Below are 13,029 nucleotides of genomic sequence, written 5' to 3'. Positions count from 1 at the left end.
ATTTGTCGCACAGTCAATGTGCGAGATTTCTGCGCTTTTCGTGACACACAGACGTCATATTGAAATATTAATTGACAGCACCAAAATCATTTTGCATTGGCCGGGAATCGAACCCGGGCCTCCCGCGTGGCAGGCGAGAATTCTACCACTGAACCACCAATGCGCTATGTTATTGTTCCATCACGGACATTTCAGGAAATATTGAATTTTATGTGACATAATGCAGATTAAGTTAGTATCAGAACTCGATAATGTAGATTCCATATCTATACATATAATCTAGTCAGTTGTTTCCACCTGAAATTTACATACGCCTTGCATGGGCAATGTGCGAGATATCCGCGCTTTTAGTGACACACAGAAATAGCGTCATATTGAACTATTAATTGACAGCACTAAAATCATTTTGCATTGGCCGGAAATCGAACCCGGGCGTCCCGCGTGGCAGGCGAGAATTCTACCACTGAACCACCAATGCGATATGTTGTTGTTCCATCACGGACATTTCAGGAAATATTGAATTTTATGTGACATAATGCAGATTAAGTTAGTATCAGTACTCGATAATGTAGATTCCATATCTATACAAATAATCTAGTCAGTTGTTTCCACATGAAATTTACATATTTGTCGCACAGTCAATGTGCGAGATTTCTGCGCTTTTCGTGACACACAGACGTCATATTGAAATATTAATTGACAGCACCAAAATCATTTTGCATTGGCCGGGAATCGAACCCGGGCCTCCCGCGTGGCAGGCGAGAATTCTACCACTGAACCACCAATGCGCTATGTTTTGGTTCCATCACGGACATTTCAGGAAATATTGAATTTTATGTGACATAATGCAGATTAAGTTAGTATCAGTACTCGATAATGTAGATTCCATATCTATACAAATAATCTAGTCAGTTGTTTCCACCTGAAATTTACATACGCCTTGCATGGGCAATGTGCGAGATATCCGCGCTTTTAGTGACATACAGAAATAGCGTCATATTAAACTATTAATTGACAGCACCAAAATCATTTTGCATTGGCCGGGAATCTACCACTGAACCACCAATGCGATATGTTGTTGTTCCATCACGGACATTTCAGGAAATATTGAATTTTATGTGACATAATGCAGATTAAGTTAGTATCAGAACTCGATAATGTAGATTCCATATCTATACAAATAATCTAGTCAGTTGTTTCCACCTGAAATTTACATATTTGTCGCACAGTCAATGTGCGAGATTTCTGCGCTTTTCGTGACACACAGACGTCATATTGAAATATTAATTGACAGCACCAAAATCATTTTGCATTGGCCGGGAATCGAACACGGGCCTCCCGCGTGGCAGGCGAGAATTCTACCACTGAACCACCAATGCGCTATGTTATTGTTCCATCACGGACATTTCAGGAAATATTGAATTTTATGTGACATAATGCAGATTAAGTTAGTATCAGTACTCGATAATGTAGATTCCATATCTATACAAATAATCTAGTCAGTTGTTTCCACCTGAAATTTACATACGCCTTGCATGGGCAATGTGCGAGATATCCGCGCTTTTAGTGACATACAGAAATAGCGTCATATTAAACTATTAATTGACAGCACCAAAATCATTTTGCATTGGCCGGGAATCTACCACTGAACCACCAATGCGATATGTTGTTGTTCCATCACGGACATTTCAGGAAATATTGAATTTTATGTGACATAATGCAGATTAAGTTAGTATCAGAACTCGATAATGTAGATTCCATATCTATACATATAATCTAGTCAGTTGTTTCCACCTGAAATTTACATACGCCTTGCATGGGCAATGTGCGAGATATCCGCGCTTTTAGTGACACACAGAAATAGCGTCATATTGAACTATTAATTGACAGCACTAAAATCATTTTGCATTGGCCGGAAATCGAACCCGGGCGTCCCGCGTGGCAGGCGAGAATTCTACCACTGAACCACCAATGCGATATGTTGTTGTTCCATCACGGACATTTCAGGAAATATTGAATTTTATGTGACATAATGCAGATTAAGTTAGTATCAGTACTCGATAATGTAGATTCCATATCTATACAAATAATCTAGTCAGTTGTTTCCACATGAAATTTACATATTTGTCGCACAGTCAATGTGCGAGATTTCTGCGCTTTTCGTGACACACAGACGTCATATTGAAATATTAATTGACAGCACCAAAATCATTTTGCATTGGCCGGGAATCGAACCCGGGCCTCCCGCGTGGCAGGCGAGAATTCTACCACTGAACCACCAATGCGCTATGTTTTGGTTCCATCACGGACATTTCAGGAAATATTGAATTTTATGTGACATAATGCAGATTAAGTTAGTATCAGTACTCGATAATGTAGATTCCATATCTATACAAATAATCTAGTCAGTTGTTTCCACCTGAAATTTACATACGCCTTGCATGGGCAATGTGCGAGATATCCGCGCTTTTAGTGACATACAGAAATAGCGTCATATTAAACTATTAATTGACAGCACCAAAATCATTTTGCATTGGCCGGGAATCTACCACTGAACCACCAATGCGATATGTTGTTGTTCCATCACGGACATTTCAGGAAATATTGAATTTTATGTGACATAATGCAGATTAAGTTAGTATCAGAACTCGATAATGTAGATTCCATATCTATACAAATAATCTAGTCAGTTGTTTCCACCTGAAATTTACATACGCCTTGAATGGGCAATGTGCGAGATATCCGCGCTTTTAGTGACATACAGAAATAGCGTCATATTGAACTATTAATTGACAGCACCAAAATCATTTTGCATTGGCCGGGAATCGAACCCGGGCCTCCCGCGTGGCAGGCGAGAATTCTACCACTGAACCACCAATGATTTATGTTGTTGTTCCATCACGGACATTTCAGGAAATATTGAATTTTATGTGACATAATGCAGATTAAGTTAGTATCAGTACTCGATAATGTAGATTCCATATCTATACAAATAATCTCCAGTTGTTTCCACCTGAAATTTACATACGCCTTGCATGGGCAATGTGCGAGATATCCGCGCTTTTAGTGACATACAGAAATAGCGTCATATTAAACTATTAATTGACAGCACCAAAATCATTTTGCATTGGCCGGGAATCTACCACTGAACCACCAATGCGATATGTTGTTGTTCCATCACGGACATTTCAGGAAATATTGAATTTTATGTGACATAATGCAGATTAAGTTAGTATCAGAACTCGATAATGTAGATTCCATATCTATACATATAATCTAGTCAGTTGTTTCCACCTGAAATTTACATACGCCTTGCATGGGCAATGTGCGAGATATCCGCGCTTTTAGTGACACACAGAAATAGCGTCATATTGAACTATTAATTGACAGCACTAAAATCATTTTGCATTGGCCGGAAATCGAACCCGGGCGTCCCGCGTGGCAGGCGAGAATTCTACCACTGAACCACCAATGCGATATGTTGTTGTTCCATCACGGACATTTCAGGAAATATTGAATTTTATGTGACATAATGCAGATTAAGTTAGTATCAGTACTCGATAATGTAGATTCCATATCTATACAAATAATCTAGTCAGTTGTTTCCACCTGAAATTTACATATTTGTCGCACAGTCAATGTGCGAGATTTCTGCGCTTTTCGTGACACACAGACGTCATATTGAAATATTAATTGACAGCACCAAAATCATTTTGCATTGGCCGGGAATCGAACCCGGGCCTCCCGCGTGGCAGGCGAGAATTCTACCACTGAAACACCAATGCGCTATGTTTTGGTTCCATCACGGACATTTCAGGAAATATTGAATTTTATGTGACATAATGCAGATTAAGTTAGTATCAGTACTCGATAATGTAGATTCCATATCTATACAAATAATCTAGTCAGTTGTTTCCACCTGAAATTTACATACGCCTTGCATGGGCAATGTGCGAGATATCCGCGCTTTTAGTGACATACAGAAATAGCGTCATATTAAACTATTAATTGACAGCACCAAAATCATTTTGCATTGGCCGGGAATCTACCACTGAACCACCAATGCGATATGTTGTTGTTCCATCACGGACATTTCAGGAAATATTGAATTTTATGTGACATAATGCAGATTAAGTTAGTATCAGAACTCGATAATGTAGATTCAATATCTATACAAATAATCTAGTCAGTTGTTTCCACCTGAAATTTACATACGCCTTGAATGGGCAATGTGCGAGATATCCGCGCTTTTAGTGACATACAGAAATAGCGTCATATTGAACTATTAATTGACAGCACCAAAATCATTTTGCATTGGCCGGGAATCGAACCCGGGCCTCCCGCGTGGCAGGCGAGAATTCTACCACTGAACCACCAATGATTTATGTTGTTGTTCCATCACGGACATTTCAGGAAATATTGAATTTTATGTGACATAATGCAGATTAAGTTAGTATCAGTACTCGATAATGTAGATTCCATATCTATACAAATAATCTAGTCAGTTGTTTCCACCTGAAATTTACATATTTGTCGCACAGTCAATGTGCGAGATTTCTGCGCTTTTCGTGACACACAGACGTCATATTGAAATATTAATTGACAGCACCAAAATCATTTTGCATTGGCCGGGAATCGAACCCGGGCCTCCCGCGTGGCAGGCGAGAATTCTACCACTGAACCACCAATGCGCTATGTTTTGGTTCCATCACGGACATTTCAGGAAATATTGAATTTTATGTGACATAATGCAGATTAAGTTAGTATCAGTACTCGATAATGTAGATTCCATATCTATACAAATAATCTAGTCAGTTGTTTCCACCTGAAATTTACATACGCCTTGCATGGGCAATGTGCGAGATATCCGCGCTTTTAGTGACATACAGAAATAGCGTCATATTAAACTATTAATTGACAGCACCAAAATCATTTTGCATTGGCCGGGAATCTACCACTGAACCACCAATGCGATATGTTGTTGTTCCATCACGGACATTTCAGGAAATATTGAATTTTATGTGACATAATGCAGATTAAGTTAGTATCAGAACTCGATAATGTAGATTCCATATCTATACAAATAATCTAGTCAGTTGTTTCCACCTGAAATTTACATACGCCTTGAATGGGCAATGTGCGAGATATCCGCGCTTTTAGTGACATACAGAAATAGCGTCATATTGAACTATTAATTGACAGCACCAAAATCATTTTGCATTGGCCGGGAATCGAACCCGGGCCTCCCGCGTGGCAGGCGAGAATTCTACCACTGAACCACCAATGCGATATGTTGTTGTTCCATCACGGACATTTCAGGAAATATTGAATTTTATGTGCCATAATGCAGATCAAGTTAGTATCAGAACGCGATAATGTAGATTCCATATCTATACAAATAATCTAGTCAGTTGTTTCCACCTGAAATTTACATATTTGTCGCACAGTCAATGTGCGAGATTTCTGCGCTTTTCGTGACACACAGACGTCATATTGAAATATTAATTGACAGCACCAAAATCATTTTGCATTGGCCGGGAATCGAACCCGGGCCTCCCGCGTGGCAGGCGAGAATTCTACCACTGAACCACCAATGCGCTATGTTATTGTTCCATCACGGACATTTCAGCAAATATTGAATTTTATGTGACATAATGCAGATTAAGTTAGTATCAGTACTCGATAATGTAGATTCCATATCTATACAAATAATCTAGTCAGTTGTTTCCACCTGAAATTTACATACGCCTTGCATGGGCAATGTGCGAGATATCCGCGCTTTTAGTGACATACAGAAATAGCGTCATATTAAACTATTAATTGACAGCACCAAAATCATTTTGCATTGGCCGGGAATCTACCACTGAACCACCAATGCGATATGTTGTTGTTCCATCACGGACATTTCAGGAAATATTGAATTTTATGTGACATAATGCAGATTAAGTTAGTATCAGAACTCGATAATGTAGATTCCATATCTATACATATAATCTAGTCAGTTGTTTCCACCTGAAATTTACATACGCCTTGCATGGGCAATGTGCGAGATATCCGCGCTTTTAGTGACACACAGAAATAGCGTCATATTGAACTATTAATTGACAACACTAAAATCATTTTGCATTGGCCGGTAATCGAACCCGGGCGTCCCGCGTGGCAGGCGAGAATTCTACCACTGAACCAACAATGCGATATGTTGTTGTTCCATCACGGACATTTCAGGAAATATTGAATTTTATGTGACATAATGCAGATTAAGTTAGTATCAGTACTCGATAATGTAGATTCCATATATATACAAATAATCTAGTCAGTTGTTTCCACCTGAAATTTACATATTTGTCGCACAGTCAATGTGCGAGATTTCTGCGCTTTTCGTGACACACAGACGTCATATTGAAATATTAATTGACAACACCAAATTCATTTTGCATTGGCCGGGAATCGAACCCGGGCCTCCCGCGTGGCAGGCGAGAATTCTACCACTGAACCACCAATGCGCTATGTTTTGGTTCCATCACGGACATTTCAGGAAATATTGAATTTTATGTGACATAATGCAGATTAAGTTAGTATCAGTACTCGATAATGTAGATTCCATATCTATACAAATAATCTAGTCAGTTGTTTCCACCTGAAATTTACATACGCCTTGCATGGGCAATGTGCGAGATATCCGCGCTTTTAGTGACATACAGAAATAGCGTCATATTAAACTATTAATTGACAGCACCAAAATCATTTTGCATTGGCCGGGAATCTACCACTGAACCACCAATGCGATATGTTGTTGTTCCATCACGGACATTTCAGGAAATATTGAATTTTATGTGACATAATGCAGATTAAGTTAGTATCAGAACTCGATAATGTAGATTCCATATCTATACAAATAATCTAGTCAGTTGTTTCCACCTGAAATTTACATATTTGTCGCACAGTCAATGTGCGAGATTTCTGCGCTTTTCGTGACACACAGACGTCATATTGAAATATTAATTGACAGCACCAAAATCATTTTGCATTGGCCGGGAATCGAACCCGGGCCTCCCGCGTGGCAGGCGAGAATTCTACCACTGAACCACCAATGCGCTATGTTTTTGTTCCATCACGGACATTTCAGGAAATATTGAATTTTATGTGACATAATGCAGATTAAGTTAGTATCAGTACTCGATAATGTAGATTCCATATCTATACAAATAATCTAGTCAGTTGTTTCCACCTGAAATTTACATACGCCTTGCATGGGCAATGTGCGAGATATCCGCGCTTTTAGTGACATACAGAAATAGCGTCATATTAAACTATTAATTGACAGCACCAAAATCATTTTGCATTGGCCGGGAATCTACCACTGAACCACCAATGCGATATGTTGTTGTTCCATCACGGACATTTCAGGAAATATTGAATTTTATGTGACATAATGCAGATTAAGTTAGTATCAGAACTCGATAATGTAGATTCCATATATATACAAATAATCTAGTCAGTTGTTTCCACCTGAAATTTACATACGTCTCGCATGGGCAATGTGCGAGATTTCCGCGCTTTTAGTGACACACAGAAATAACGTCATATTGAACTATTAATTGACAGCACCAAAATCATTTTGCATTGGCCGGGAATCGAACCCGGGCCTCCCGCGTGGCAGGCGAGAATTCTACCACTGAACCACCAATGCGCTATGTTTTGGTTCCATCACGGACATTTCAGGAAATATTGAATTTTATGTGACATAATGCAGATTAAGTTAGTATCAGTACTCGATAATGTAGATTCCATATCTATACAAATAATCTAGTCAGTTGTTTCCACCTGAAATTTACATACGCCTTGCATGGGCAATGTGCGAGATATCCGCGCTTTTAGTGACATACAGAAATAGCGTCATATTAAACTATTAATTGACAGCACCAAAATCATTTAGCATTGGCCGGGAATCTACCACTGAACCACCAATGCGATATGTTGTTGTTCCATTTTGCATTGGCCGGGAATCGAACCCGGGCCTCCCGCGTGGCAGGCGAGAATTCTACCACTGAACCACCAATGCGATATGTTGTTGTTCCATCACGGACATTTCAGGAAATATTGAATTTTATGTGACATAATGGAGATCAAGTTAGTATCAGAACGCGATAATGTAGATTCCATATCTATACAAATAATCTAGTCAGTTGTTTCCACCTGAAATTTACATATTTGTCGCACAGTCAATGTGCGAGATTTCTGCGCTTTTCGTGACACACAGACGTCATATTGAAATATTAATTGACAGCACCAAAATCATTTTGCATTGGCCGGGAATCGAACCCGGGCCTCCCGTGTGGCAGGCGAGAATTCTACCACTGAACCACCAATGCGCTATGTTTTTGTTCCATCACGGACATTTCAGGAAATATTGAATTTTATGTGACATAATGCAGATTAAGTTAGTATCAGTACTCGATAATGTAGATTCCATATCTATACAAATAATCTAGTCAGTTGTTTCCACCTGAAATTTACATACGCCTTGCATGGGCAATGTGCGAGATATCCGCGCTTTTAGTGACATACAGAAATAGCGTCATATTAAACTATTAATTGACAGCACCAAAATCATTTTGCATTGGCCGGGAAACTACCACTGAACCACCAATGCGATATGTTGTTGTTCCATCACGGACATTTCAGGAAATATTGAATTTTATGTGACATAATGCAGATTAAGTTAGTATCAGAACTCGATAATGTAGATTCCATATATATACAAATAATCTAGTCAGTTGTTTCCACCTGAAATTTACATACGTCTCGTATGGGGAATGTCCGAGATTTCTGCGCTTTTAGTGACACACAGAAATAACGTCATATTGAACTATTAATTGACAGCACCAAAATCATTTTGCATTGGCCGGGAATCGAACCCGGGCCTCCCGCGTGGCAGGCGAGAATTCTACCACTGAACCACCAATGCGATATGTGGTTGATCCATCATGGACATTTCAGAAAATATTAAATTTTATGTGACATAATGCAGATTAAGTTAGTATCAGTACTCGATAATGTAGATTCCATATATATACTAATAATCTAGTCAGTTGTTTCCACCTGAAATTTACATACGTCTCGCATGGGCAATTGTCGAGATTTCCGCGCTTTTAGTGACACACAGAAATGACGTCATATTGAACTATTAATTGACAGCACCAAAATCATTTTGCATAGGCCGGGAATCTACCACTGAACCACCAATGCGATATGTTGTTGTTCCATCACGGACATTTCAGGAAATATTGAATTTTATGTGACATAATGCAGATTAAGTTAGTATCAGAACTCGATAATGTAGATTCCATATCTATACAAATAATCTAGTCAGTTGTTTCCACCTGAAATTTACATACGCCTTGCATGGGCAGTGTGCGAGATATCCGCGCTTTTAGTGACACACAGAAATAGCGTCATATTGAACTATTAATAGACAGCACTAAAATCATTTTGTATTGGCCGGGAATAGAACCCGGGCGTCCCGCGTGGCAGGCGAGAATTCTACCACTGAACCACCAATGCGCTATGTTGTTGTTCCATCACGGACATTTCAGGAAATATTGAATTTTATGTGAAATAATGCAGATTAAGTTAGTATCAGAACGCGATAATGTAGATTCCATATCTATACAAATAATCTAGTCAGTTGTTTCCACCTGAAATTTACATATTTGTCGCACAGGCAATGTGCGAGGTTTCCGCGCTTTAAGTGACACACAGACATAACGTCATATTGAACTATTAATTGACAGCACCAAAATCATTTTGCATTGGCCGGGAATCGAACCCGGGCCTCCCGCGTGGCAGGCGAGAATTCTACCACTGAACCACCAATGCGATATGTTGTTGATCCATCACGGACATTTCAGAAAATATTAAATTTTATGTGACATAATGCAGATTAAGTTAGTATCAGTACTCGATAATGTAGATTCCATATATATACAAATAATCTAGTCAGTTGTTTCCACCTGAAATTTACATACGTCTCGCATGGGCAATGTGCGCGATTTCCGCGCTTTTAGTGACACACAGAAATGACGTCATATTGAACTATTAATTGACAGCACCAAAATCATTTTGCATTGGCCGGGAATCTACCACTGAACCACCAATGCGATATGTTGTTGTTCCATCACGGACATTTCAGGAAATCTTGAATTTTATGTGACATAATGCAGATTAAGTTAGTATCAGTACTCGATAATGTAGATTCCATATATATACAAATAATCTAGTCAGTTGTGTCCACCTGAAATTTACATACATCTCGCATAGGCAATGTGCGAGATTTCCGCGCCTTTTAGTGACACACAGAAATAACGTCATATTGAACTATTAATTGACAGCACCAAAATCATTTTGCATTGGCCGGGAATCGAACCCGGGCCTCCCGCGTGGCAGGTGAGAATTCTACCACTGAACCACCAATGCGATATGTTGTTGTTCCATCACGGACATTTCAGGAAGCATTGAATTTTATGTGACATAATGCAGATGTAGTTAGTATCAGAACGCGATAATGTAGATTCCATATATATACAAATAATCTAGTCAGTTGTTTCCACCTGAAATTTACATACGTCTCGCATGGGCAATGTGCGAGATTTCCGCGCTTTTAGTGACACACAGAAATGACGTCATATTGAACTATTAATTGACAGCACCAAAATCATTTTGCATAGGCCGGGAATCTACCACTGAACCACCAATGCGATATGTTGTTGTTCCATCACGGACATTTCAGGAAATATTGAATTTTATGTGACATAATGCAGATTAAGTTAGTATCAGAACTCGATAATGTAGATTCCATATCTATACAAATAATCTAGTCAGTTGTTTCCACCTGAAATTTACATACGCCTTGCATGGGCAATGTGCGAGATATCCGCGCTTTTAGTGACATACAGAAATAGCATCATATTGAACTATTAATTGACAGCACCAAAATCATTTTGCATTGGCCGGGAATCGAACCCGGGCCTCCCGCGTGGCAAGCGAGAATTCTACCACAGAACCACCAATGCGATATGTTGTTGTTCCATCACGGACATTTCAGGAAATATTGAATTTTATGTGACATAATGCAGATTAAGTTAGTATCAGTACTCGATATTGTAGATTCCATATCTATACAAATAATCTAGTCAGTTGTTTCCACCTGAAATTTACATACGTCTCGCATGGGCAATGTGCGAGATTTCCGCGCTTTTAGTGACACACAGAAATAACGTCATATTAAACTATTAATTGACAGCACCAAAATCATTTTGCATTTGCCGGGAATCGAACCCGAGCCTCCCGCGTGGCAGGCGAGAATTCTACCACTGAACCACCAATGCGATATGTTGTTGATCCATCACGGCCATTTCAGAAAATATTAAATTTTATGTGACATAATGCAGATTAAGTTAGTATCAGTACTCGATAATGTAGATTCCATATATATACAAATAATCTAGTCAGTTGTTTCCACCTGAAATTTACATACGTCTCGCATGGGCAATGTGCGAGATTTCCGCGCTTTTAGTGACACACAGAAATGACGTCATATTGAACTATTAATTGACAGCACCAAAATCATTTTGCATAGGCCGGGAATCTACCACTGAACCACCAATGCGATATGTTGTTGTTCCATCACGGACATTTCAGGAAATATTGAATTTTATGTGACATAATGCAGATTAAGTTAGTATCAGAACTCGATAATGTAGATTCCATATCTATACAAATAATCTAGTCAGTTGTTTCCACCTGAAATTTACATACGCCTTGCATGGGCAATGTGCGAGATATCCGCGCTTTTAGTGACATACAGAAATAGCGTCCTATTGAACTATTAATTGACAGCACCAAAATCATTTTGCATTGGCCGGGAATCGAACCCGGGCCTCCCGCGTGGCAGGCGAGAATTCTTCCACTGAACCACCAATGCGATATGTTGTTGTTCCATCACGGACATTTCAGGAAATATTGAATTTTATGTGACATAATGCAGATCAAGTTAGTATCAGAACGCGATAATGTAGATTCCATATCTATACAAATAATCTAGTCAGTTGTTTCCACCTGAAATTTACATACGTCTCGCATGGGCAATGTGCGAGATTTCCGCGCTTTTAGTGACACACAGAAATGACGTCATATTGAACTATTAATTGACAGCACCAAAATCATTTTGCATAGGCCGGGAATCTACCGCTGAACCACCAATGCGATATGTTGTTGTTCCATCACGGACATTTCAGGAAGTATTGAATTTTATGTGACATAATGCAGATTAAGTTAGTATCAGAACTCGATAATGTAGATTCCATATCTATACAAATAATCTAGTCAGTTGTTTCCACCTGAAATTTACATACGCCTTGCATGGGCAATGTGCGAGATATCCGCGCTTTTAGTGACATATAGAAATGACGTCATATGAACTATTAATTGACAGCACCAAAATCATTTTGCATTGGCCGGGAATCGAACCCGGGCCTCCCGCGTGGCAGGCGAGAATTCTACCACTGAACCACCAATGCGATATGTTGTTGTTCCATCACGGACATTTCAGGAAATATTGAATTTTATGTGACATAATGCAGATTAAGTTAGTATCAGTACTCGATATTGTAGATTCCATATCTATACAAATAATCTAGTCAGTTGTTTCCACCTGAAATTTACATACGTCTCGCATGGGCAATGTGCGAGATTTCCGCGCTTTTAGTGACACACAGAAATAACGTCACATTGAACTATTAATTGACAGCACCAAAATCATTTTGCATTGGCCGGGAATCGAACCCTGGCCTCCCGCGTGGCAGGCGAGAATTCTACCACTGAACCACCAATGCGATATGTTGTTGATCCATCATGGACATTTCAGAAAATATTAAATTTTATGTGACATAATGCAGATTAAGTTAGTATCAGTACTCGATAATGTAGATTCCATATATATACAAATAATCTAGTCAGTTGTTTCCACCT

General features: G+C 39.1%; 13 non-coding genes across 13 annotated transcripts; all 13 read right to left on the bottom strand.

Annotated features, from left to right (window-relative positions):
* Positions 1 to 92: 92 nt before the first annotated feature.
* On the bottom strand, positions 93 to 163 carry TRNAG-GCC (transfer RNA glycine (anticodon GCC)). Its single transcript has one exon. It is a non-coding gene; the product is annotated as a tRNA-Gly (tRNA).
* Positions 164 to 717: 554 nt separating this feature from the next.
* Positions 718 to 788, bottom strand: TRNAG-GCC (transfer RNA glycine (anticodon GCC)). The gene has a single exon. It is a non-coding gene; the product is annotated as a tRNA-Gly (tRNA).
* A 1,426-nt stretch (positions 789 to 2,214) lies between these two features.
* Positions 2,215 to 2,285, bottom strand: TRNAG-GCC (transfer RNA glycine (anticodon GCC)). Its single transcript has one exon. It is a non-coding gene; the product is annotated as a tRNA-Gly (tRNA).
* Positions 2,286 to 4,620: 2,335 nt separating this feature from the next.
* On the bottom strand, positions 4,621 to 4,691 carry TRNAG-GCC (transfer RNA glycine (anticodon GCC)). Its single transcript has one exon. It is a non-coding gene; the product is annotated as a tRNA-Gly (tRNA).
* Positions 4,692 to 5,216: 525 nt separating this feature from the next.
* On the bottom strand, positions 5,217 to 5,287 carry TRNAG-GCC (transfer RNA glycine (anticodon GCC)). The gene has a single exon. It is a non-coding gene; the product is annotated as a tRNA-Gly (tRNA).
* Positions 5,288 to 5,526: 239 nt separating this feature from the next.
* Positions 5,527 to 5,597, bottom strand: TRNAG-GCC (transfer RNA glycine (anticodon GCC)). The gene has a single exon. It is a non-coding gene; the product is annotated as a tRNA-Gly (tRNA).
* Positions 5,598 to 6,432: 835 nt separating this feature from the next.
* TRNAG-GCC (transfer RNA glycine (anticodon GCC)) lies at positions 6,433 to 6,503 on the bottom strand. Its single transcript has one exon. It is a non-coding gene; the product is annotated as a tRNA-Gly (tRNA).
* Positions 6,504 to 7,023: 520 nt separating this feature from the next.
* TRNAG-GCC (transfer RNA glycine (anticodon GCC)) lies at positions 7,024 to 7,094 on the bottom strand. The gene has a single exon. It is a non-coding gene; the product is annotated as a tRNA-Gly (tRNA).
* Positions 7,095 to 7,619: 525 nt separating this feature from the next.
* Positions 7,620 to 7,690, bottom strand: TRNAG-GCC (transfer RNA glycine (anticodon GCC)). Its single transcript has one exon. It is a non-coding gene; the product is annotated as a tRNA-Gly (tRNA).
* A 301-nt stretch (positions 7,691 to 7,991) lies between these two features.
* TRNAG-GCC (transfer RNA glycine (anticodon GCC)) lies at positions 7,992 to 8,062 on the bottom strand. The gene has a single exon. It is a non-coding gene; the product is annotated as a tRNA-Gly (tRNA).
* Positions 8,063 to 8,897: 835 nt separating this feature from the next.
* TRNAG-GCC (transfer RNA glycine (anticodon GCC)) lies at positions 8,898 to 8,968 on the bottom strand. The gene has a single exon. It is a non-coding gene; the product is annotated as a tRNA-Gly (tRNA).
* An 840-nt stretch (positions 8,969 to 9,808) lies between these two features.
* On the bottom strand, positions 9,809 to 9,879 carry TRNAG-GCC (transfer RNA glycine (anticodon GCC)). Its single transcript has one exon. It is a non-coding gene; the product is annotated as a tRNA-Gly (tRNA).
* A 2,628-nt stretch (positions 9,880 to 12,507) lies between these two features.
* On the bottom strand, positions 12,508 to 12,578 carry TRNAG-GCC (transfer RNA glycine (anticodon GCC)). The gene has a single exon. It is a non-coding gene; the product is annotated as a tRNA-Gly (tRNA).
* Between the last annotated feature and the right edge of the window lie 451 nt (positions 12,579 to 13,029).

The sequence above is a fragment of the Saccoglossus kowalevskii genome, chromosome 17 (assembly GCF_978046115.1).
Source record: "Saccoglossus kowalevskii chromosome 17, keSacKowa6.1, whole genome shotgun sequence".
Classification (NCBI taxonomy): Eukaryota; Metazoa; Hemichordata; class Enteropneusta; family Harrimaniidae; genus Saccoglossus; species Saccoglossus kowalevskii.
Note: the sequence above shows the minus strand (reverse complement) of the source record. Positions and strands in the feature narration are given on the sequence as shown.